At 45.5% G+C, this 27,780-nt stretch overlaps 1 protein-coding gene and 1 long non-coding RNA gene across 8 annotated transcripts in view; one reads left to right on the top strand and one right to left on the bottom strand.

The window, feature by feature from the left end:
- Positions 1 to 27,780, bottom strand: part of LOC143775376 (A-kinase anchor protein 13-like) — a 303,476-nt gene that overhangs the window by 260,844 nt on the left and 14,852 nt on the right. The window lies entirely within an intron of this gene.
- LOC143773475 (uncharacterized) lies at positions 1,878 to 21,623 on the top strand. The gene is made up of 3 exons (XR_013215197.1): positions 1,878 to 2,842; positions 18,369 to 18,409; positions 20,589 to 21,623. It is a non-coding gene; the product is annotated as an uncharacterized LOC143773475 (long non-coding RNA).

Raw genomic sequence — 27,780 nt, 5'->3', positions numbered from 1 at the left:
TTAGGCTGTGAACACACAAGGCATTTGAGAATTTGTACGCTACTATTTACAGAAATACAGCAAAAAAGGAATCTAACGCACCATCTGAAGAAAGTGTTAGGGCATGTGCACATGCAGAAAGGTCCACTGTGGATTTTTCCACAGCAGATTTGATAAATCCACAGGGCGAAAACAGTGCGTTTTTCCTGCGGATTTACCGTGGTTTTTGTGCGGATTCTACTGCAGTTTTCTATTATGGAGCAGGGGTAAAACCGCTGCGGAATCCGCACAAAGAATTGACATGCTGCGGAAAATAAACCGCTGCGTTTCCACGCGTTTTCTTCCGCAGCATGTGCACTGCGGATTGCGTTTCCCATAGGTTTACATGGCACTGTAAACGCATTGGGAAACCGCTGCGGATCCGCAGCAAAATCTGCAGCGTGTGCAATACTATGTTCACATTGGCGTTTTAACATTCTGATTTTCTGTTCCATTTTTAAGAACAGAAAAATGGAAATGTCCAAAATGGATCCATTGCACAGAGAAGCAAAGTTATGAGGTCTGACTGGATTCCATTTTGTGCCTATTATTAACGAAAAACAAAAAGAGCATCGTGCAAATCGTTTTCAGTTCTAAAAACGGATACACAACAGAACCCAGGTAGACCCCTAATGAAAGAGGCCCCTCGACTTCAATTTCCATAAGTTATAATATAGATCCATTTAGGAAATTAATTCAGTTTGTCTTTTCCTACAAAGGGAACCTATAGGCCGGGTGCACACAATCCGGAAGTAGAAGAGCTTTGGACACATCACATGTTCGCTGCATGCAAATAACTGCTGCCGCCTATTGAACATAGGTAAATCTGCATGTGTGCACTGAACCGTGCAAATTTACCGCATTCAATACATTTCTATTGATGTAATTTCTCTTGTGGAGGCTCGCGTCTCTGCAAGAGAAAGACATGCTGCGGTCTGGAGAGACTCGCCGCTCGTCCATCTCCGCGGGTGAGCCGTAGGAGTCTGTGGACGCATAGTGGGCATGAGATTTCAAGAAATCCCATCCACCATGCTGTACCATCTGGACGCTGCGGGTTTGACGCTCACTAAACGTTAAACCCGCAGTGATTACCCGTAAACTCAATGCAGAATGCAAGTGTGAATGCAGTCTACTGAGCAGCTTATCACTTTTTTTTTTAGCAAAAATGTAAAGACCAAGAACTAAAAAGACAGGACATGACATATCTCCTCCATTCAACGTGTGGCAAACTCACATGTCGCACAATGCTTGAGAAGTATCGTTACATTTTCTATACACACACAATATAAAGCGTACTCTGCCTGACAGCAGTGGTGTTTGGTGACCTATAGGGCTGGTACATTAAAATGACGGTAATAACCAATGTCTTTAATGTCACACCTACCTGGTTTCTATTTAGGTCTAGGACTTTGCTGGACAATTTCAAGGACATGCAAGGATAATAATCCATAATTAAAAAGGATCAGAGCACATGAAGGGAGGATTCGAGGAGAAAAGTTATGACTAAGGCTCTATAAAATCATAAGACGAGTGGACCGCACACTCTGCTTGGAACACACGTCATTGCCATGCACATGGCAGAACAGAAGTCTACTCCAGTCCACACCTAACTGAAGGAGTTGCTAACTAGTTCTACCTAAAATGCTTTTTTACTGAAAATTTGTAACTGGGATATAAATATTTTAGGCTAAGTTTCCAAGATGAAAAACACAGTACAGTGTACTACCTATTCACACATGACAGTTAGTCAGACAGTGGCTAAAAAACAAATACCCCATGTCTCTACATATAGGGTGAGGTGCAATAAGCACCATCACTAAGGATGTGCCTTGTCTCCATAGTACAAATGGCCCATCAGGAGTCTTGTATAAATACTGAATAGTGATGAGCGAACGTGCAGGGATAAGGTGTTAGCTATGTATGCTCAGGTTCTAACCAAATGTCTTCAGCGTGCTAGAAAAATATGTTAGAATCCCCACGGCAGCATGTCTCTCGGCTGTTCGACAGCCACAAAACATGCAGGTATTACCTAACAAATAATAATAAATAATCTTTATTTTTATATAGCGCTAACATATTTCCACAGCGCTTTATAGTTTTGCACACATTATCATCGCTGTCCCAGATGGGGCTCACAATCTAAATTCCCTATCAGTAGGTCTTTGGAATGTGGGAAAAAAACAGAGAACTAAGAGGAAACCCACGCAAACACAGGGAAAACATACAAACTCCTTGCAGATGTTTTCCTGTGCCACTCTCGTTGAGTACTTACGGGTCCAAAGGATCCCACGAGGCCTCAGAGTCCTAAAATGACTCACCCTTTTCTGTGATGTTCCTGAGTTTTGGCTCAAATATGATCAAATATTAAACAAATGCTCTTTTGACCTTATGCTCCTCACAGTTGAATTCCTTTAAAAAGCCATCACCTCCACCAAGGAGAAGATTGTGAATATTGATTCTCAACTAATAGCCTCTACTACCACTGAAGAACTCAATCCATTAGAAACCAGGATCAAGAATGTTACCGACCAACATAAAAGGCATACGGAGGACAGAAAAAAGTCGAAATTCCAGAGAGACACACTTGACTACGAAGAAAAATCTAGTCTACCGCTGCAAAAACGAAACCAGAAAAGAATATCCTCGATTCTCCAATAGATCTTCTACTAAAGTGTCAACGTCCGGATCCGAACAGGAGGGTCGTAGTTCTTTCCCACCAAGAGGACACTTTTTAGGCCAAAGTCCAAGATTCCAAAGAAGAAGAGGTCCAGAAGAGGACACCGGAAGGCGAAGCAATGATCAAATGAGAGTCACTCACTCCCAGGTAATTGTTTAGTTGTAAATACCTCCACAAGGACACTTGGAATAGCTGAACATAGACTCTTAGGCCTCTTTCACACGTCAGTGTCTCCGGTACGTGCAGTGACAGTTTTCTCACGTACCGGAGACACTGACACACGTCGACACATTAAAATGAATGGGTCTATGCACATGTGCGCGTTTTCACACGGACCATATGTCCGTGCTGAAAACACGTCGACATGTCCGTTTTCTACCAGCAGCACGGACCACAATACGGACAGCACACGTGCACACGGAGAACAGTGTGCACTCTCCTCCGTGTGCACGTACCGCCCGCAGGAGAGACAGCGCTACAGTAAGCGCTGTCCCCCCGCTGTGGTGCTGAAGGCGGAATTCATCTCTTCTCCCCCGCCGGAGAGAAGAGATGACAGATCAAGGTTTTGTTGTTTGGTTGTTTTTTTTTTTTGGGGGGGGGGTGAAAAATAAAGTTTGCATGTGCCCCCGCGTCCCCCCCCCCCCAGTGCGCCGCCCGGCCCCTTGCCGCAGAAATACTCACCTAGCTCCCGCGATGTCTCCTCTGTCCTCTCCGCGCTGGCAGCTTCTCCTGTGTGAGCGGTCACGTGGTACCGCTCATTACAGTCAGGGAATATTCACAGACTGTAATGAGCGCTCCCACGTGACCGCTCACACAGGAGAAGCTGCCAGCGCGGAGAGGACAGAGGAGACATCGCGGGAGCTAGGTGAGTATTTCTGCGGCAAGGGGCCAGGCGGCGCACTGAGGGGGGAGGCGGGGGCACATGCAAACTTTATTTTTCACCCCCCCCCCAAAAAAAAATAATAATAAAAAAAAAAAATATGATGTTTCATCTCTTCTCTCCGGCGGGGGAGAAGAGAAGAATTCTGCCTTCAGCACCACATGCGGGGGGGACAGCGCTTAGTGTAGCGCTGTCTCTCCTGCACGGTCCGTGTGGTCCTCAGGCGGCACACGGGCGGCAAACAGATGCCGCACGTATGTGCCACTTGAGCACACGGACACGGATATCTCCGGTACCGGTTTTTCCGGTACCGGAAATATCAGGACGTGTGAAAGAGTCCTTACAAAGGGACTTATCTCTCTGTCCATCACATAAGCTTCATACTTTCTCTCTAGACATGGACTTACAGAGATTTTATCATAGTCTCAGGTTAAAGGGAACCTGTCCCACCCCCCCCCCCCCAGGCGTTTTTAACTAAAAGAGCCACCTTGTGCAGCAGTAATGCTGCATTCTGACAAGGTGGCTCTTTTAGTTCTGGGTGCTGTAACTGCCGAAATAATCAGTTTTGTCATTTGTCCTAAATACCTTTTCTTCAGTCAAGGAGGCAGGCCTTTCCCCCCTGCTGCAGACGCCACACAGCCATCACTCAAGTCTTCTTGGCGCCGCCTCTTCACCACGGTTTTGAAATGAGCCGGCGCCTGCGCCCTTTTCTCTTGCCTTGGACAGGCGCAGTGAGCGCTGCCCGTCCTCTGTCCTCATATGCAGTCTAGCTGACTGCGCCTGTGCGGCCACCCTGCCTGTGAATCCCAGCCCCTCAATGTGAATAAATCAGAAGACACTGCGGGGCTGGGATTCAGGTGAGAATAGCAGGTGTTTTGTTTTTTATTATTTTTAACATTACATCTTTTTACTATTGATGCTGCATAACTCTACGATAGCACATATCCCCAATCCTAATGTTAATATTGCACATATTCCCAGGAACAAGGGTTCAGAGCCATTCATTTAAGCTATGTTCACACGCTGCGTCTTTGAGGCATTTTTATGCAAATTTTAAGCTGAATTTTACAGTAGCTCTCATGCACACACATTGGGTTTTTTCCTGACTGATTTGGAAAACTGCTGTGTTTTTGCAAACTGTAGCATGTCACTTTATTGTGGTGAAGAGGAAGTTCAGTGTGAGACGCAACAATTACTCAATTTCATATCCATCTCCTATTAAAGCTCCTTGTCAAGAATCTCCTCAATCAAATGGTGGATTCCAATTATGGAGCCAACTGAATTCAATGAACCAGAGGTCAAAGGAGACCTGATTCAAGGGTTTGACATCCACGGGGAGATCGTGCGGTATTTCCTCCAAACATAGCACTTACTAAATCAAAGCGTGTCTGAGGTTAGAGACACAAGGAGGAGTGCTATGGAAGGGCTGCACAGCGTTAAGGCCTCTTTCACACTTCCGTCGTGCATTCCCCGCCACAATGCGTCGTTTTGTGAAAAAAAAACGCATCCTGCAAATTTGCCTGCAGAATGTTTTTTTTCCCATAGACCTATATTAGCAACGTATTGCGATGCATGGCCACATGTTTCGTCCGTCGCGCACAGGATCCTATGCAATTTGACGGCACGTCATCTGGAAAAAACGTTCAATTAAACTTTTTTTGTCAGTGTCAGAAAAACGTGCAACGACGCATCCTGCGGCATACGTTGTTGGCTATAATGGCTGCCTATGGACGCAAGATGCCTGTGAAAAGTCTGAGGAATCTCTCTCCAGAAATGTATACCTACAAATTCAGGCACTTCCTCATTCGACCGATCCGTCAAGAAACGGTATGCGTTGGATCAGTTTTTCTTTATTTTCCTGACATCCGTCGATACGTCACAACAACGGAATGATGCAAGTATGAAAGAAGCCTAAGAGTGCCGACTCACGACTGCAGCACACCTCCGTGCAAGAATTGGACGCTTAACCCCCAGAATAGGATCCTACAGTTACTCAGCTGCTACCTTACAGGTTACCATGAGAATAGCACATCCAAAAGCAAAAGAAAACAGAATGAGTCTCCACTAAGATGTGCACAAAAACCTATGAAGAGGCTCCCTAGTAAACCAGCCTGGCAAGTTCCAGCCACTTTCCAAATGAATAGGAAACTTTTGAGGTCTATTCCCTCCAAAGCCATTTACAGGATACAAATTCAGAAGGAAAGTACCAATTATCCTTTTTCCACAACACAGTGGTAAACAAAAGGGTTTGGATTCAAAGGCCAATCCTGGGAGCCGTGCCAGGCCCTCACGCACACAGGCAAAAGTATTTACTGCTTACTTCTGAAGAATTTCTCACACTTTGTTGTGTTGGTGGTCCTCAAACTGATACCTTAGAACTTATTAGAAATAAATTAAGTGTCCAAAGTGGGATCAAATTCACCTACATATTTTCAGACTGGGTTTCTTAGGCGAAGTTCACAGTAGGTGTTTTCGCAGTATTTTTTAATGCAAATTTTCATCTAAGTTTTACAGTACCAGCAAAGTGTATGAGATTTCCAAAATCTCGTGCACACAGCTTGCTTTGCTTGTCATCAGGATTTTGTGCTTTCCATGTTTTTTTGCACAACAATGGCGTATGTCCCTTTATTCACCCATTGAAATGAATTGGTGGTGAAAAACACTGAAAAAACACGCCAGAAGCGCAGGTATCAGGTTTTGCTGCATTTTATGTGCCAAAACCTAATTCTGTAGATTAGGACTTTTTTCAACACAAAACTTTATCAGCATGTACAACAGACAAATCTAGCATGCCAAAGCCGCCACACAAAAAAACTAAGCAAAAAAAAAAAAAAAACGCAAAGAAAACATGCCACATTTACAGCAGAACCCCAGTTTAGCTGCTGAAGTAAAGATGCACTTAGAAGAGCCAGGAATCCATGAATGAGAGTCAATAAGAACCCCAACTCTCAATTATCAAGCCGTGTAAACATACCGGCGATCACTCAATGGGCGACTGATGATTGCTAGTTGGATGATCAGATGCAGAGAGAAAGAAAAAAAATGTTAGCAGTAAGGTGCGATGTTTAAAAAAGGAATATGCTGCCAATAACAAAACAATTGATCGTATTTACAATCTTTCTGTTCCCATCCGTTTTCTATGGCCCATGTAAACAGACCAATAAACAAGCACCGATTGACTGATAGAAAGCACAAGCGACTGAGCTCAGTGATTGGCTGAGAGATTGGAATGGGTTGGCGAAATTGAGCTGGTCCTGGGGAACAGGGCTGCGGAGTCGTTAAGCCAAACCTCCGACTCCTCAATATCCATGACACGGAGTACGACCGACTCCACCAAAATGGGCTCAGACTCAGACTCCACAGTTCTGCTGGAGAGGGCGAGTAAAATTTGATTTTAGTATTTTCTCCTTGTGCTGGCCATCAGTGGCCAGAACGCCAAAGCCAGAAAATACACTGCGCCTGTGCACTTCACATACAATATACATTAGGATTTTTTCCAAAGACCCCATACACCTGAAGAAGGCCAAAAATGTGTTTGGCTGGTATGCATCTGTTTATATTAAGGTGTAGGAAAGCATTTTTTGTGTTTTTTGGGTCTCTATGGAAGACGGATACAAAGATATCCACCCTAATTGTTGCCTCTGCCGTGCGCATATCTCGAGTGTATGTGCTCTACAGAGGGCATAGATGCAGTGTGTACCTCGCATATCAGCAGACCAATTCATAATACATCATTTTGGGCATTGATAAGTGTACATGACACCACTGTTGGTAAAATTCTATCATGGTTAATATATTTTTCATTGATTGAGAATAAATGATGTACTTTATTTGGTGTGCATGAGTGTTCATAAGGCATAACTATTCAGTATTGCCCTTCTGTCATATACATTGCCCTTCTGTGATATACATAACACCGTTCTTGCCTGGGATTAACAAAACCTCACCTGAAGAGCAAGCTCTTCACCTGAGTTACCCTCAAATATCAGGTAAACAATGCAGGAAGCATTCACACTTCAGTTCTGAAGTTACAAATCAAGCCAGACATGTCACTCGAAGCAAGGATCGCCAAGTTTTGGTGTTATCATTTATATCTGCTGAGGACTTTGCCACACACTAAAAATAAGATCGACCAAACAAGGCAAGTCTTCATTATTCAACCACCACAACCCCTTTGTATACCAGACCAATGCCCAAACCCCATAATCTCCTAACCAACATCACTGAAGGGGAGATTAATTGTCTCCTCTCCAAATCGCACCTCACCACCTGTGGGCTCGATCCTATCCAATCCCACCTCCTCCCCAACCTCACCGTCACTCTTATCTCATCCCTAAGCCACCTCTTCAACCTATCACTAACTTCTGGTACCTTCCCTTCTGCTTTCAAACATGCCACAATCGCGCTTATCCTTAAAAAGCCAACCCTCGATCCAACTGCTATGTCCAGCTATCACCCAATAACGCTGCTCCCATTCACTTCCAAACTCCTAGAGCAGCACGTCCACGCTGAACTTTCCTCCCACCTCTCATCTAAACTTGCTCTTTGACAATCTACAATCTGTTTTCCACCCCATCACTCAAATGAGACAGCCCTGACCAAATTTACTAACGACCTACTTGCAGCCACAGCTAACAGACAATACTCTATACTCCTCCTCCTACACCTGTCCTCTGCTTTCGACACAGGTGACCACTGCTTCCTACTACAAATCCTCTCCTCCTTTGGCATCAAAGACCTCGCCCTATCCTGGATCTCCTCATACCTTTTCAACCGCACATTCAATGTCTCCCACTACCACACTACCTCTTCATCCCACCCGCTCTCTGTTGGAGTCCCCCAAGGCTCTGTTCTAGGACCCTTACTCTTCTCAATCTATACACTTGGCCTGGGACAACTCAAAGTCCCATGGATTCCAGTACCACCTTTATGATACCTTTATGTACCTCCCTTCTACTAACCTCACTCTACCCAACATCGAAATTACCCTGGAGGGTTCAACCATAACTCCCAAGCAGCATGCCCGCTGTCTTGGGGTCATATTCGACACCGAACTTTCCTTTACTCTCTATATCCGATCACTCACTCGCTCTTGTCACCTGCATCTTAAAAACATCTCCAGAATCTGACCTTTTCTCACCGTTGAAACTGCTAAGACTCTTACTGTCGCTCTTATTCATTCCAGTCTGGACTACTGCAACTCTCTTCTGATCGGTCTCCCTCTTACCAAACTTTCTCCTCTCCAATCCATCTTGAATGCTGCAGCTAGAGTCATATTTCTGTCCAGCCGCTTCACCGATGCCTCCATCTTGTGCCAGTCATTACACTGGCTACCCATTCGCTACAAGGTCCAGTACAAACTCATCTCTCTCACCCACAAAGCTCTCCACAGTTCTGCACCGCCTTATATCTCCTCTCTCATCTATCGCCCTACACGTGCCCTCCGTTCTACAAACGACCTAAGGGTACCATCACACAGTGCAATTTTGATCGCTACGACGGTACGATTCGTGACGTTCTAGCGATATCGTTACGATATCGCAGTGTCTGACACGCAGCAGCGATCAGGGATCCTGCTGAGAATCGTACGTCGTAGCAGATCGTTTGGAACTTTCTTTCGTCGCTTGATCACCCGCTGACATCGCTGGATCGTTGTGTGTGACAGCGATCCAGCGATGCGTTCGCTGGTAACCAGGGTAAACATCGGGTAACTAAGCGCAGGGCCGCGCTTAGTAACTCGATGTTTACCAGCGTAAAAGTAAAAAAAAAAAAACCGTACATGCTCACCATCTGATGTCCGTCCGGTCCCTTGCCGTCCGCTTCCCGCTCTGACTGTCTGCCGGCCGGAAAGTGAGAGCAGATCACAGCGGTGACGTCACCACTGCACTCTGCTCTCACTGTACGGCCGGATCTGTCAGAGCAGGAAGCGGACGGCAAGGGACCGGACGGACATCAGATGGTGAGCATGTACGGTTTTTTTTTTTTTACTTTTACGCTGGTAACCACGGTAAACATCGGGTTACTAAGCGCGGCCCTGCGCTTAGTTACCCGATGTTTACCCTGGTTACCCGGGGACTTCGGCATCGCTCCAGCGCTGTGATTGCAACGTGTGACCGCAGTCTACGACGCTGGAGCGATAATCATACGATCGCTGCGACGTCACGGATCATGCCGTCGTAGCGATCAAAATTGCACTGTGTGACGGTACCCTTAGACTAACATCCCCTGTAATCTGAACCTCACACCTCCAAGACTTCTCTCGTGCTGTGCCAGCTCTCTGGAATGCACTTCCCCAGATGATCAAACTGATACCTAGCCCCGACCTATCCAAGCGCGCTTTGAAAACCCATCTCTTCAAACAAGCCTACCACATCAACTACTCAGTAAACTAACTTTGCCCTGTTCCCTCCTTCCAAATATTACTCAATCTACATCTTACTATTCATCTGTCTCCACACCCTCCATACACATGATAACTGCACTTGATACTTGACTCTTGCACTTAAACACACGGGCTGATGACCGGATCATGCAGCTTTGTATGAAAATCCCTATTTATTATAATTGCCAGACCTGAAATAACAAGCACTTTTCACCTATTGTGTCCCCCCATTTCCTTGTAAATTGTAAGCTTGCGAGCAGGGACCTCACTCCTAATGTCACTGTTTAAATTGTCTTAACTCGTACCGAATTTATTGTTTGTACATGTCCCCGCTTAATTGTAAAGTGCTGCGGAATATGTTGGCGCTATATAAATAAAAATTATTATTATTATTATTATTATGATGATGACTCAGATCTACCTCTCTAGCCCAGATGTCACCTCTCTGCTGTCCACATTCCTGGAGTGTCTATCAGCCATATCCTTCTCCTCCTCCTCTCGCTTCCTCAAACTCAATGTGGACAAATCTGAACTCATCATCTTTCCTCCATATTATAGATCTTCCTTACCTGACCCATCTATTGCGATTAACAACATCACGCTATCCCCCGTACCAGAATTCTGCTGCCTCGGAGTAACCCTTGACTCTGCCCTGTCCTTCAAACCGCACATCCAAGCTCTTTCCACCTCCAGCCCAAAAATATCTCCAGAATCCATCCTTTCTCCAGTCACCTTCCACGACAGCGGTACTGGAGGATGTCTCCCCGCCCTAATGGGGGACAGGAAACACAAAAGAGGTTAAATACCCTCCCCTTCCTGCCACCTCCAGTGTTTTTCCTGTCCCCTATGGGGCATGAAGAGGTCCTGTAGTGCTGCCGTGGCCGGCGATCGGAGCACGCAGTTTTTACTTACAAGCCGGGCAGCCTGGGTCGGTCTCCTCCCTGCGGTGCTGCTCCCGTCTCCTCACAATGTGTGGACTCGGGACCCCTTTCCCCGTTCCTCCCGCGCTCCTTCTGGAGTAAAGCGGAACGGTGGTGTGCGGCCGGGGTCCCCGCGCGGCTCCCCGGCGTTCTTCCTCTCATCTGGCCGGAAACGGTGGACGCGCGAACCGGAAGTACCCCGAACTTCCGGTTCACGGCATGTGCGTTCCAACGGTGGAACGCACGCGCGTCTTACAGAGATGGTGGCATAGCGGTTCTTCCCCTACGCCTGGGACCGGGAGAGGAGGAGGAGCACATAATCAGGACGCAGCAACCTCGGTATTTAACCCTGGTTAGTCACCTCCAGGTAAGGCCCCCTGTCTGTCTGGACTACAGTGCTGACTGACTGACCATGGAAGGTGACAGACCTGCCTCTGCATCTGCCGAGCCCTGCGTCTTCCCTCCTACTGTGACTAGTGGGTCAGGTCCCTCTTTTCCCTGTTTCCTTAGGGTGCTATATATTTAGTCCCCTTCTCTCTCCTTTTTTAGGGAGACAAGGCCTCTGCCCCTAGGAAGGACAAATCTTCCAAGAAATCGGAAGATCGGAATTGTGGTGTATGTGCGTCAAAGCTTCCTTCCTCATACAAGAAGAAACTTTGCCAGCCCTGCACTGAGGAAGTATTACGCTCTGAACAGCCATCCTTGTTCGAGAGCATCAAAACCCTCATTAAGCAAGAGGTTCAGTCCTCTGTATCGGCCCTCTCCCAGTCTCTGTTACCTCAGCCACCTCCGCCTAAAAAAAAGGAAGATGGCATCGGTTATTTCTGATTCAGATTCTGGTGAATGTCATTCTTCTGTCTCAGAGGATTTGTGGGAGAATGAGGGCTCCACTTCTACCCCTAAAGAGGAAAATAAAAAATACTATTTTTCCTCTGATTACATACGCGAGTTGATCAGTATGGTCAGGGGGACAATGGGCGTTGAGGAGGAGGACAAACCGTCAGTGCAGGATGAGATGTTCGGCGGGTTAAAACCGAAAAAATTGAAGGGGTTTCCAATACACGAGAATGTGCAGAGTCTCATTCTTCATGAATGGGAATCTCCTGAGAAGGGGCTTACAGTTCCATCTGAGCTAAAGAATCGTTTCCCTATGGATGGAGACGTTTCTTTATGGGAAACTCCTAAAGTAGACGTACAAGTCTCTAGAGTATCAAAAAAGACAACCCTCCCGTTTGAGGATTCTTCCCAACTCAGAGACCCTATGGACCGCAAAATGGAGAGTCTCCTGAGAAGATCTTGGGATACTTCCAGGAATCTCCTTAGAACAAATATTGCGTCTACGTGTGTGGCTAGGTCCCTCTTCCGTTGGCTCCGCACTCTTGAAGACCACCTTACCCAGGGAACATCTAGGGAGGTAATCCTGGATTCCCTCCCTCTTCTCCAGAGAGCTACGGGTTTTCTCGCCGATGCTTCGGCAGAATCCGTCAGAGTGGCTTCTAAATCAGCAGTTCTTTCTAACTCAGCCAGGAGAGCTTTATGGCTGAAGTCCTGGAGCGGTGACATCACGTCCAAAACAAAACTCTGTGCCATTCCCTTTCAAAGAGCTAAAACCACCTTAGATACAGAATAACACCAGAAAGTTTTGAAGCTTTGGGAATCGTTTAAATAAGCCTTTATTTCTAGAATTGGCAAAAATACTAAAAAATATATATCTAAAAAGACTTGTGAATATTATAATATAAAATTTATATAAACATGTATATGAAACTACCGCAGGAGCAGGAAAAAATACCCATATACAGGGTTGTTCCCCAATATATATATATATAAAAAATATATAAAAAAATATATATATATAAAAAATCCCTTATATCTTCATTTGATCACACTGTGTGCATAATAAAGTGCAAAAAGTGCAATAAAAAACCAAGTAAAAAAAAAAAAAAAAAAAAAAAAAAAAAAAATTGATAAAATATTATATCTGTGGAAAATCATGCCATTATTTCATAATAGTGTGCAAAATACGCAATAGCAACTATAAACTAAATCAAAACCTGTGACAGGGAATTTCTAAGAAAAGAAGTGCACCATATCAAAAAATATTTTTATATATATAATTAGCACCATGTATCTTAGAAAGTGCCTCCGTGCCTAGTGCCTGGATCAGTGTGAAGATAATGGACAAATGTCCACAAACAGCGGTATAGTGCTGCAGTAATATCGCCGCTACCAATACCTGGGGTTGTATAGGGTCCTGAACCTGCGGGCGCCCGACGCGCGTTTCGGAATGATTCCTTCGTCAGGGGGTGCTCAAGAGTGAATATGAGCTATTTTTATAGTGGAGACTTACCAGACGCTGAGGTCCGAATGTATTTGGCGCGTGCGCGGTCAGGAGGTCCGCAACTTCCGGCTTCCTCGTCACATGGCCGGCCGCACAGGAACGGAGTAACCGGCGTAACCTAGCAACCATGGACTCAGCGTCTGGTAAGTCTCCACTATAAAAATAGCTCATATTCACTCTTGAGCACCCCCTGACGAAGGAATCATTCCGAAACGCGCGTCGGGCGCCCGCAGGTTCAGGACCCTATACAACCCCAGGTATTAGTAGCGGCGATATTACTGCAGCACTATACCGCTGTTTGTGGACATTTGTCCATTATCTTCACACTGATCCAGGCACTAGGCACGGAGGCACTTTCTAAGATACATGGTGCTAATTATATATATAAAAATATTTTTTGATATGGTGCACTTCTTTTCTTAGAAATTCCCTGTCACAGGTTTTGATTTAGTTTATAGTTGCTATTGCGTATTTTGCACACTATTATGAAATAATGGCATGATTTTCCACAGATATAATATTTTATCAATTTTTTTTTTTTTTTTTTTTTTTTTTTTTACTTGGTTTTTTATTGCACTTTTTGCACTTTATTATGCACACAGTGTGATCAAATGAAGATATAAGGGATTTTTTATATATATATATTTTTTTATATATTTTTTATATATATATATATATATATATATATATATATATATATATATATATATATATATATATATATATACATATATATATATATATATATATATATATTGGGGAACAACCCTGTATATGGGTATTTTTTCCTGCTCCTGCGGTAGTTTCATATACATGTTTATATAAATTTTATATTATAATATTCACAAGTCTTTTTAGATATATATTTTTTAGTATTTTTGCCAATTCTAGAAATAAAGGCTTATTTAAACGATTCCCAAAGCTTCAAAACTTTCTGGTGTTATTCTGTATCTAAGGTGGTTTTAGCTCTTTGGGTTTCCCTAATCACAGTGGTTTCCGCTGGTGCTTTTACAGTACACCCTGATCACCGGTCACCTGCTATCTTGAAGAAATATACACATATATATATAAATATAGATTAATGGTATAAATTGAGGGATCTCATAAGGGTATACTGTATTTAATTTACATTCCCTTTCAAGGCCGCTATCTCTTCGGGCAGGCTCTGGATGATATATTAGAGAAGGCAACAGACAAGAAAAAAGCGCTTCCTGAACAGAGGAATCCGAAAAAACGTTTTTTTCGTCCCTCAAAGGAACAACCCTTCCAAAGAGAGTTCAAAGGAAAGGGCAAGACAGGACGCTGGAGCTATCCTAAAGGGGGGAAGGGTAGGAATATCCTGGTTCCCCAGTCCCAGCAAACCCCTGACAAGCAGTGACTACGCCCAGGGCGTTGGGGGTCGACTCTCGGGCTTCATCAACCAGTGGAGTTCCATTTCGTCAAACCAGTGGGTACTCGACACTATTCGGAATGGGCTAAAACTGGAATTCGAGAGCCCTCCCCCTCATCAGATAAGGATAACCTCATTGCAGAGTCTCAGCCCTCAGGGTGCATTTCTCTCCGGACTTCGAGAGTTACTCCAGGCAGGAGTAATTTCCCCAGTACCTCAGCAAGAAATAGGCAGAGGACATTACTCTCACCTATTTTTAATCAAGAAACCTTCGGGGAAGTACCGGATAATAATCAATTTAAAACCCCTGAATCGAGTAATAACTTACAGAAGATTCAAGATGGAGTCGGTCAAAACAGCGATCCCTCTGATAGGCCAAGACTGGGTGATGGCTACGGTGGATCTGAGGGACGCGTATTATCACGTCCCAATCCATCCAGAATTCCGAAAATACCTAAGATTTGCAATATCTCGGGATCAGCAGATAGTACACTATCAGTTCAACTCCCTTCCCTTTGGGATCGCCTCAGCTCCCTGGGTCTTCACAAAGATCATGGCAGAGGCAATAATATTCATACGTCTTCAAGGGATTTGCGTAGTACCCCATCTAGACGATCTGCTCATTATCGCTCCTTCTATCTCTCGCCTCAAATCAGATGTAACAAAGTCTCTAGAGATCCTGAGATCTTTGGGCTGGATCCCGAATCTGGAGAAATCGGACCTACTTCCTTCCAAAAAGAAAAAGTTCCTAGGAGTCCTGCTGGACTCAGAGTTGAGAAGATCCTTTCTGCCCAGAGAACGCCAACTCGATCTGGTTCAGAGGGTAACAGCATTCAGAACATTGAAAGCTCCTACTCTGCGACATTCCATGTCCATTCTGGGATCTCTAACATCTTGTATCCAGATGGTACCTTGGGCCCAAGCCCACACGAGAGTTCTCCAGACCCATGTTCTAGCATCCTGGGACAGACAACAAAGCTCTCTATCCAAAAGAATCTGCCTCCCCAATCATGTCAGGACATCCCTGACTTGGTGGCTGCATCGCCGAAATCTCCTACGGGGGGTCAGCTGGGACCAGGTCCCACTAAAGACGCTCACATCGGACGCCAGTCAAAGGGGTTGGGGAGCCATAGTCGACGGAACTCATTTCCAGGGCAGATGGCCCCCAGACATCAGAGCAAGCTCCTCGAACTTCAGAGAACTGAAGGCGGTGGAAGAAGCGTTAAAAGCCGCATCCATACTTGTTCAGGGGCATCATGTCAGGATATATTCCGACAACGTGACCACGGTAGCATACCTCCGTCATCAGGGAGGTACAAGATACAAAAAATTAAAGACCCTGGCTTCAAACATTTTTTTTTGGGCAGAGAGGCACCTCCTCTCTATTTCGGCAGTCCACCTGAAGGGATCAGCAAATACCCAAGCAGATTTTCTGAGCAGAAACGATGTGCATCCAGGGGAATGGTGTCTAAATCAGGAAGTTTTCCTCTCCCTAATATCCAAATGGGGGATTCCAGAAGTGGATCTCTTTGCCAACAGTCAAAATGCCAAGGTGCAGGCATATTTCTCCCTGAATATGATAGACAGAGCACTGGGCATGGATGCATTCTCTCACCCCTGGGAGTTCAACCTCGTCTATGCTTTTCCTCCGATCCCATTGTTATCAAAAACTCTACAGAAGATCCGATCAGAGCGAGTTACGGCAATCCTGATTGCACCAATGTGGCCAGGGAGGAGTTGGTACAGCGCCCTGTTAGACATGGCTCAGGAAGATCCAATATGTTTACCTCAGAAGAGCAACCTACTTCATCAGGGACTGTTACTACATCCAAACCTTCACAGGTTAAATCTTTCAGCATGGCTTCTGAAGCCGAAATACTAAAGGCAAGGGGTCTCTCAGATGAAGTAATTCACACACTTCAAAACAGTAGGAAACCCATAACTAATTCCATTTATGCCAAAGTCTGGAAAAAATTTTCATCTTGGTGCCTTCCTAATATTCCAGACCCCTTTCACCCAAATATTGCCCAGATCCTAGACTTCTTGCAGAAGGGTCTAGATTTGGGTCTTAGTCCTAATACCTTAAAGGTACAAATTTCAGCTCTCAGCTCATATTTTGATCAAGAACTAGCCAAACATCGGTGGATCAAACGTTTCATAATGTCAGCATGTAGAATCCACCCCAGAGTACGCAACCATACTCCCCCCTGGGATCTAAATCTGGTCCTTAATAGTCTAACTCGGGATCCATTTGAACCTCTATCAGAGTCGTCCTTAAGGGTTCTTACCCTTAAAACTGTTTTCTTAGTGGCTATTACTTCTGCCAGACGAATAGGGGAATTACATGCACTATCCATACAAGAACCTTATTTGAGGGTGACATCTGATAGTATTATCCTCCGTCTAGACCCTACCTTCTTACCTAAGGTAACATCAGACTTTCACAGAGGTCAGGACATAGTGTTGCCCTCATTCTGCCCAGATCCCTCTAACGTGAGGGAAGAGTCCTTCCACACTCTGGATGTCCGCAGAGTGGTCCTATATTATCTTTCACAAACAGAGAGTTGGAGGATTGATCAAAATCTCTTCATTCAACACTCTGGAAAGAACAAAGGTAGAAAGGCGACAAAAAATACAATCGCCAACTGGATTAAACAGGCCATATCTCTGGCATATTCATCACAGAATCTATCACCTCCTCCATCACTGAAAGCCCACTCTACACGATCGGTGTCAACATCATGGGCAGAGAGAGGTGACGCTTCTACGGAGCAGATTTGCAGAGCTGCCACCTGGTCATCAGTTCATACGTTTACCAGACATTACAGACTTAATTTCAACCGGGATTTAACTTTCGGCAGAACAGTTCTGCAGGCTGTTCTCCCCCCCTAAGAAATTTTTTGTTGGTACTACTCCAGTACCGCTGTCGTGGAAGGTGACTGGAGAAAATAGAATTATTCTTACCGTTAATTCGGTTTCTAGGAACCTTCCACGACAGCATTAATTTCCCTCCCTATTTCTATGATTATATCGTTGAGTTCCTGCACCTGAGGGTAATTATACATGCTACTGTGTCCAGAAAAAACACTGGAGGTGGCAGGAAGGGGAGGGTATTTAACCTCTTTTGTGTTTCCTGTCCCCCATTAGGGCGGGGAGACATCCTCCAGTACCGCTGTCGTGGAAGGTTCCTAGAAACCGAATTAACGGTAAGAATAATTCTATTTTTCTCAACCCTCAATCTACTAAAAATGCTTGTGCATGCCCTCATCATCTCCCGCCTCGACTACTGCAACATCCTTTTCTGTGACCTCCCTGCTAACACCCTTGCACCTCTCCAGTCCATCCTTAACTCTGCTGCCCGACTAATTCATCTCTCTCCTCGCTACTCCTCCACTTCTCCCCTCTGCAAATCTCTTCACTGGCTCCCATTCCTTCAGCGTATCCAGTTCAAATTACTAATACTGACCTACAAGGCCATCTTTAACCCATCTCCTCCATACGTCTCTGAACTAATCTCCCAATATCTTCCCTCACGTAATCTCTGGTTCTCCCAAGACCTCCTTCTCTCCTCCACACTTATTTGCTCATAACATATATACTAATTGATTTCATCTTTATTTATGAATAATAAATATTAGAACCATTACATCAAATTGCAAAAAAATAGATAACATACACTTGAACCACAAGGTTTAAATAGGGATTGTGAGATTTCTAGTTTTCTGATATGTTATTAATCTTATTTCCCCTTCTTTTACAGACACGCATAGGCTGATTTAGTATCCTTTACTACAGGCTCGGGTATAGTTTACTCAGTTTACATTTCCCATCACCGTTTCCCCTTCCCCATCTCTCCTCCCTTTTCCTATCATTTCCTCCTTTCCCCTTCCCAAACCCCCCCTCCTCGTTTCTCTACCCCTTTTCTTCCATTAATTACAATCCTTACTAAACCATACTAATAATCTTTATATTAAACCAATATTCTTTTGATTTATGAGATTTCTATTTAACTAATTTAATTAAGAATCTTTATTATTTCTGTAGCCTATTATTAGTGTCAGAATCTCATGATTCCTTTCATTATATTATATTTCCATATACTAAGATAACTTCCATTCATGCCCTGCCCCCTTAAATATTGTGTCAGCTAAATAAGGTCCTTTTCCTCTTCCGGAACGTTTATTCCGGTTTTGGTAATGAGGGGACTTTTTCCATAGCTACACCAAACAGATTTAGGGGGGAAGTTGTCATTCCTCCGGTTCGGTGACATCACTTCCGATGATATGGCCAAGAAGCATTTATGAAGTAAGGGACACCTTTTGGAGTTGCACCGGCAAATATACTGTCTGATCATGGGGAAACTATTACTTAGCCGGTTCGGAAAAAGTCACTTCCGGTGATGTATTTCCGGAATCGTTGCAAAATAGCGCCAATTGCATCCACTGTGCCCCTTATTTAAACCACTCTGGTCACAGCACAGATAACGCTTCTCTTCTAGCACGGTTGTGCATATCTCCAGCGCATGTTCTCCCTTCTCCAGCTCCATTTGGGTGAGTGTTTTGTGGGAAATCTGTTATACCTAAGTGACTGCATGTTATACTCAATCCTCATGATGCCACTGCATTTATGAAGAGACTATATGTTTGTCATTTTTTCTTTTCCTCTCTATTACAGCTAAGGCTTCTTTCACACTAGCGTCAGGCTCGGTCCGTCGCAGTGCGTCTGGCCGAGGTCCCCGACACTAGCGTTGTCTCCGCCGCACAACGGGGGCAGCGGATGCATTTTTCCAGCGCATCCGCTGCCCCATAGTGAGGTGCGGGGAAGTGCGTGGAGGCGGGGGCGGAGTTCCGGCCGCGCATGCGCGGTCGGAAAAAGCGGACCGTCGGGAGCAAAAAAACATGTAACGTTTTTTGCTCCCGACGGTCCGCCACAACAAGGCGCAACCGTCGTACGACGGTTGCGACGTGTGTCAATGCGTCGCAAATGCGTCGCTAATGTTAGTCAATGCAGAAAAAACGCATCCTGCAAGCACTTTTGCAGGATGCGTTTTTTCGGCAAAACGACGCATTTGCGACGTATTGCAGTTAACGCTAGTGTGAAAGTAGCCTAAGGTGTTCCTGACCTTCATATATTCAAGCATTGGCTTTAAAGGGAATCTGTCACCCCATCTTTCGCATATAAGCTGTGGCCACCGCCATTAGGGGCTTATCTACAGCATTCTATAATGCTGTAGATAAGCCCCCTATGTAACCTGAAAGGTAAGAAAAACAAGTTAGATTATACTCACCCAGGGGCGGTCCTGGTTCGGTTCAATTGGGCGTCGCGCGTCAGAGTCCAGTGCCTCCCATCTTCATGTGATGACGTAATCTTCCTTGCTTCTGTAGCGTAAAGTACTGGAGTGCGCAGTCGCTGGGCTTCTCTGACCTTTCCCGGCACCTGTGCACTGCAGTACTTTGCTCTGAGAATTACACCTGCGCAGGAGCCGTGACAGCAGCAAGGAAGAGGATGTCATCGCATGAAGATGGGAGGTGCTGTACCTGGACCCGCGACGCCCATCGGACCCGGACTGCACTGGGACCGCCCCTGAGTGAGTATAATGTAACTTGTTTTTCTTCTCTTTCAGGTTACACCGGGGGCTTATCTAGATAAGCCCCTAATGGCGGTGGCCGCAGCTTATATGCGAAAAATGAGGTGACAGATTCCCTTTAATGTATGTGTTTTTGGTTATCTTTTTCCTTACTTATAGTATGAAGATAATATTTCTTATTTGCATGTTATTTCTTGTTTTGAGATAATTTGGCTCTAGTTATGCACACAATGTCCTATTTATATTGATTACACACCTGGCAGAACCCAATGACTGGATTTCTCATATTAATTAATATTTTTGTAATTAGTACATAATATGGGGCAATTCCCTTGGTACATGTCTGTTGTATATTGAAAGAACTTTTTTCTTTTTGTTTCTATTCTTATATAGTGTAATTCTGATGAAGGCCTACTATTGGCAGAAACGTCAACTGTGTGTGGATCCACCTACATTAATGAAATCATATTGATTTTTTGCATCTCAAGTGGGAGTGCCGAATTCTTTTTCTATATTTCTGGAGTGGTATCCTATTTGTGCACCCCTTCCATTGGAGTGCCAGGCAGCCCTATTTTTTAAAATTCAGAAACAAGTAGTCTAATGAATAATTTTTTATCCTTACACCCTCCCCTGGCCTGATTGTTGGTGGTGGTAATGTTGGTTGATGTAGGGGTGGGCAAGTAGGAAGATAAAATACAGCACTCTCATGGGTAAAAACCCAGCTGTGTATGTATGTGGCACCCGGCCAAATGGGCGATTCTTTTATACACACATACCACTTTAACAGGAGCCCGAGACACGATTGTAAACGTTATGCAGATGCGGATGTCCACAAGACTTATGGACGGGATGGATGTTATGCAGGACTTTCCAGAAAGAATGAAAGCAGAACTGTGGAGACCCTAAAAGAAATAAACTTTACACGCAGCATGACCTGAATGTTTAAAGTTATAAAACAAAATATGGCAAAGGCATTCTTGAGGTGTACATAATGTCCAGGCCAAATTCTAACTCTGGATTACACCCAAATTATTATTAACGTTTCTGTAGAAGAGGAAGAAAGTGGAGGAAAACCTTGCATTGTTGTATTGCAGAACTGGGTCATAAACTTTGTGGGTTTCCTGTCAAAACTTTGTCTTTTACTTGCATTGCTTTTCAAGAGTAAAATACTTTTTACTGTTGCGTTTTTGCTGTGTTTTTTTTTCCTGCAGGCAAAACCTGCTGTCTTGTAGAGTTGAACGAATATGTTCGGAATCTGTCGCCGAATATGAATTTGCCATATTCGTGCCATATTGGTACCCTACTTGTGCCGAATGTATGTTTGATGATTGTTTCCCAACATATTCGCTCATTTCTACTCCCATTGACTCCAGTGACATTCGTCTGTTCGGCATATATTGCAAAAACAATATTCGCCAGCAATCACAGTCGGAACCGAATTTTGAAAAATTCACTCAACTCTACTCTCTTGGCAGTAAAGAAGCCGCTTACAAAAAGCAGGTTTTGGTGTGTTTTTCAGGATCTCAAAGCAGGGCTGTGAAGTTGGAATCATGGAAATTGAGGAGTCGGAGGTTAGGCTTACTGACTCCACAGCCCTGTCCCAAAGTTCAGGTTTGCTTCCACCACAGAAGCATGAACATAGGTCACCAATATTCAAGATATTTGAGAAACCATTTTTTTTTTTTTTTTTTTAAATAGCAATTTGATCAAATTATTTAGTGGAAAAATATTTTTATGTCTGAATAAAATAGTGACTATTCTAAACAAAAAATTCATACAAGTTCATGAAAAAGTGAAGTGAATGGGTCAGGAATAGTTTACCCAAGACATTTGCAGTGCAATGAGTTTGTAAGACAGTTTGTAAGACACTATTTACTTTCACACTTTGGTTGGCCCTTGAGTTGACTGAATATGGTTCAACTTCACACCTTGGTAGGCCAATGTTTACTTAGCACACATTACTAATTTAATTAAACTGTACTAATCCTCACTGCCATCCACAGGTGAGGAGACAAAGACATTATGGTTTAAACTAGGGGGGAAAAAAAAAAAAAAAAAAATCACAAAAATAATTGAGTTTCAAATACTGCTGCGCCTGCTTTTTCCACTAAAAACACAGCAAAATCTGATACCAACGTTTTTGGTGCTTTTTTTGCACTTACTCATTGCTTTCTATGGGTGAAAAATCTCTGAAAAAATGTTGAAAGAAGTGACATGCTGCAGTTTTCAAAGATGGAGCAGTTTTCCAATTCAGTCAGGAAAAAAAACTGTGTGCATTTCTGAAAGTTTATATATACGGTATATACACACACACACTAATACAGACATCAAAATGAAAAGCTCCAGGAATAGCTCACCACAACCTCCCTCACAGGATACTGCCACATTTAGTTTAGCAAGAGATTAAAAAAAAATATAGCAAAACAACATCACCAAAAAAAAATAAAAATTATAGTGCTATACAGCAGTCAGCAGGATTCAAACTGTGTTTCAGTACCAGCCAGGACGCCACGCGCCACAGCACGGCACCAGCCAGGACGCCACGCGCCACAGCACGGCACCAGCCAGGACGCCACGCGCCACAGCACGGCACCAGCCAGGACGCCACGCGCCACAGCACGGCACCAGCCAGGACGCCACAGCACGGCACCAGCCAGGACGCCACAGCACGGCACCAGCCAGGACGCCACAGCACGGCACCAGCCAGGACGCCACAGCACGGCACCAGCCAGGACGCCAAGCGCCACAGCACGGCTCCAGCCAGGACGCCACGCGCCACAGCACGGCTCCAGCCAGGACGCCACGCGCCACAGCACGGCTCCAGCCAGGACGCCACGCGCCACAGCACGGCTCCAGCCAGGACGCCACGCGCCACAGCACGGCTCCAGCCAGGACGCCACGCGCCACAGCACGGCTCCAGCCAGGACGCCACGCGCCACAGCACGGCTCCAGCCAGGACGCCACGCGCCACAGCACGGCTCCAGCCAGGACGCCACGCGCCACAGCACGGCTCCAGCCAGGACGCCACGCGCCACAGCACGGCTCCAGCCAGGACGCCACGCGCCACAGCACGGCTCCAGCCAGGACGCCACGCGCCACAGCACGGCTCCAGCCAGGACGCCACGCGCCACAGCACGGCACCACCCAGGACGCCATGCGCCACAGCACGGCACCAGCCAGGACGCCACAGCACCAGCCAGGACGCCACGCGCCACAGCACCAGCCAGGACGCCACGCGCTGCACTACAATACCAGCCAGGATGCCACATGCCGCAGCACAGCACCAGCCAGGACGCCACGTGCCACACTACAATACCAGCCAGGAAGCCACGTGCCGCAGTATGGTACCAGCCAGGACGCCACGTGCTGCACTACAATACCAGCCAGGATGCCACGTGCCGCAGCACAGCACCAGCCAGGACGCCACGTGCCACACTACAATACCAGCCAGGAAGCCACGTGCCGCAGTATGGTACCAGCCAGGACGCCACGTGCTGCACTACAATACCAGCCAGGATGCCACGTGCCGCAGCACAGCACCAGCCAGGACGCCACGTGCCACACTACAATACCAGCCAGGAAGCCACGTGCCGCAGTATGGTACCAGCCAGGACGCCACGTGTTGCACTACAATACCAGCCAGGATGCCACGTGCCGTAGCACAGCACCAGCCAGGACGCCACGTGCCACACTACAATACCAGCCAGGAAGCCACGTGCCGCAGTATGGTACCAGCCAGGACGCCATGTGCTGCACTACAATACCAGCCAGGATGCCACGTGCCGCAGCACAGCACCAGCCAGGACGCCACGTGCCGCTGTACGGTACCATTTCTCCAGTGCATTTTCACACAGTGAAAAGTCTCCAGATTAGAATACGGCTGCTGATGCCACAAGTTTCAAACTAAAGACTGCAATGGACCCATGTACCTGCTGTATATGTGAAATCACATACAAACCCTGGGTGTGACATACACAGGTTAAGAGCGCCCATCAGAAGGTCTGCCACCAAGGGGAGGAAAGATTTTATAACACAATGTAAATTTACAAGCTCAAGTACGATCAGACATGCAGATGCACTGATATATTTCTAAGAAAAAAAAAAACTAAATTAGGGATATGGTTAAATGTCTAAAAGGTACAGAAGTGTTTTGCTTGAGCTTTACTTATAGGCCCAGCTTTATGATTATAGAGGACTTTTCACTTGATTTTACACTTAGGTATGTAGAAGGAATACCGGCACAGCCAACCATTGATAAAAATCTTTTACTTTAATAGTGGTCATTTAAAATATAAAAAGAAATATGGAGCAAAAAAGAAAAAAAAAAACTACTGGTAACACATTTCTGAAGATAATCCGCCCTTAGTCATAGTATAATGAAAATGGCATACACAGAAGGTTTAAATAGAAATGTATACCAACTCTGACCCACAGAGAGGTTCTCTGCTACACGCCCAGTTGGTTGAAGTGAAAATCTGCACCATCATTGCTGGAGAGGGAATGACTTTAGAATGGAGAGGCATAGAAAAAAAAAAGTTCCGGGATCAGCAGAGCAGCACCAACTTGAAGAAGGCAGTCAGTTTACATTAAAAAAGTTATTAAGAGGTCCTTATTACTGCTCTAAAATGGGCAAACACCCAAGGAGGTCCTCTTTTAAGAGCACCTACCAGTTGCAACATACCCCACCCCTTTGAAGCGTATACAAAGCACTGATGGTTGGCAGTGCAGAATTTAGAGGTACTCACACAGACACAGGTTTACACGTTTCTATCTCAGACACTCTTAGTTGTTGTTTCATCGCCCAGAAGTCGGTCTGGAGTCCGTGCACCGCATCTTTATGGAGGTAATTTTTCCCACACTAGGTGAGCCTATTCCCACTCCCCTTCCTTTCTTATGGTCTTGAGATCACCAGCTATTTGCAGCGTCTATAATATGCAGTATATAAAAAACTTTTAATCATGACGGTTGCAGAAAATGCTTTTTAAGGTGTAAAACCTGAAGTGGAAACTCTCAGCTGAACCTATCCCCATGGTCCTCAGAACTTTTCATTCCCTAGTTCTCACACTCTTTGCTAGTGTTCAGGATTGCTTTTTCCAAAACTGGTAACACTGCTCCCCTCTAAGGCCATGTTCACACAGTGCGTTTTTTACTGCAGAACGCAGCGGTTTTGCCGCTGCGGTTCCGCAGCTGTTTTCCATGCAGGGTACAATACAATGTACCCCTATGGAAAACAGGAACCACTGTGCACACGGTCCTGAATTTCCCTTAAAAAGCCGCGATGAATCGGTGCGGGAAAAAAGAAGGAGCATGTCACTTCTTTCCCCGAAACTGCAGCGGTTCTGCACCCATAGACCTCCATTGTGAGGTCAAACCCGCAGTAAAACCCGCAGATCAAAAATATATCTGCGGGTTTTATTGCGGTTTGTGGTGCAGAACCGCTGCAGCCGGAAGTGCGGGGAAGCGGCCGGAAGTGCGTGGGCGGAAGTGCTTGGGCGGAGAGACATGGAGGCGTACCGTCGCATGGGGATCGTGTCGGCCGTTTGATTGAATTGGTATGTGTGTGTGTGTGTGTGTGTGTGTGTGTGTGTGTGTGTGTGTGTGTGTGTGTGTGTGTCCCCATGCGACGCTAGTGCCACCATTGTGCTAAGTCGCCGTATGGGACTACTACTCCCATCCGGTATTAGGATGGGAGAGTTGTCCCTGTGTCCGGCGACTTAGCACAGTTGTAAAGTTACACAAAACACCTACACACAATACACATACATGACACACAGTACAGTACATACAACACATAACACAGAGTATATACTCACCAACAGCACACTTGTAGGCGAAGCCCTCGATCCTCCAGGAAAAAAATCACAAAATAAAAAATCAAATTCATACTCCCTGTCCGCAGAATCCATAAAACGAGTATCCCACGCCGATCCCCTGCTCTCCGGCGATACACTGCCAGGAGCGAAGCTCCTAGCAGTGTATCGCGTACTGTTCCGGAGTTCAATGACTCCGGCGTCTCGGTTAACGGCAGTACAGCTGCGTTGAACTTTCCCACGCAGCACTGCCGTTAAGCGAGAGTGCCGGGGTCAATGACCGCCGGTAAACTCGCTCGCGCATGCGCAGTGACACACCGACAGGAACTATGGCTCCTGTCAGTGTGTTGCTGCAGCCGTGGAGAGCAGACATGTCTCTGGATGTGTCTGTTCTCCATGGAAAATCTTCGTGGGATACGTGGCACTTAAATACGTGGCAATTAAATACGTGACACGTGGCACTTATACGTGATACGTGTCACTTAAATACGTGATACGTGTCACTTAAATATGTGGCACGTGGCACTGAAATACGTGATACGTGGCACTGAAATACGTGGCACTTAAATACGTGGCACGTGGCACTTAAATACGTGATACGTGGCACTGAAATACGTGGCACTTAAATACATGGCACGTGGCACTGAAATACGTGGCACGTGGCACTGAAATACGTGGCACGTGGCACTGAAATACGTGGCACTGAAATACGTGGCACTGAAATACGTGGCACTGAAATACGTGGCACTGAAATACGTGGCACTGAAATACGTGGCACTGAAATACGTGGCACTGAAATACGTGGCACTGAAATACGTGGCACTGAAATACGTGGCACTGAAATACGTGGCACTGAAATACGTGGCACTGAAATACGTGGCACTGAAATACGTGGCACTGAAATACGTGGCACTGAAATACGTGGCACTGAAATACCTGATACGTGGCACTGAAATACGTGGCACTTAAATACATGGCACTTAAATATGTGGCACGTGGCACTTAAATACGTGGCACGTGGCACTTAAATACGTGGCACGTGGCACTGAAATACGTGGCACTTAAATACGTGGCACTTAAATACGTGGCACTTAAATACGTGGCACTTAAATACGTGGCACTTAAATACGTGGCACTTAAATACGTGGCACTTAAATACGTGGCACTTAAATACGTGGCACTGAAATACGTGGCACTGAAATACGTGGCACTGAAATACGTGGCACTGAAATACGTGGCACTGAAATACGTGGCACTGAAATACGTGGCACTGAAATACGTGGCACTGAAATACGTGGCACTGAAATACGTGGCACTGAAATACGTGGCACTGAAATACGTGGCACTGAAATACGTGGCACTGAAATACGTGGCACTGAAATACGTGGCACTGAAATACGTGGCACTGAAATACGTGGCACTGAAATACGTGGCACTGAAATACGTGGCACTGAAATACGTGGCACTGAAATACGTGGCACTGAAATACGTGGCACTGAAATACGTGGCACTGAAATACGTGGCACTGAAATACGTGGCACTGAAATACGTGGCACTGAAATACGTGGCACTGAAATACGTGGCACTGAAATACGTGGCACTGAAATACGTGGCACTGAAATACCTGATACGTGGCACTGAAATACGTGGCACTTAAATACATGGCACTTAAATATGTGGCACGTGGCACTTAAATACGTGGCACGTGGCACTGAAATACGTGGCACTGAAATACGTGGCACTGAAATACGTGGCACTTAAATACGTGGCACTTA

The sequence above is a fragment of the Ranitomeya variabilis genome, chromosome 5 (genome assembly GCF_051348905.1).
Source record: "Ranitomeya variabilis isolate aRanVar5 chromosome 5, aRanVar5.hap1, whole genome shotgun sequence".
NCBI classification, from domain to species: domain Eukaryota; kingdom Metazoa; phylum Chordata; class Amphibia; order Anura; family Dendrobatidae; genus Ranitomeya; species Ranitomeya variabilis.
The sequence above is the reverse complement of the archived record's forward strand: the minus strand, read 5'-3'. Positions and strand labels throughout refer to the sequence as shown.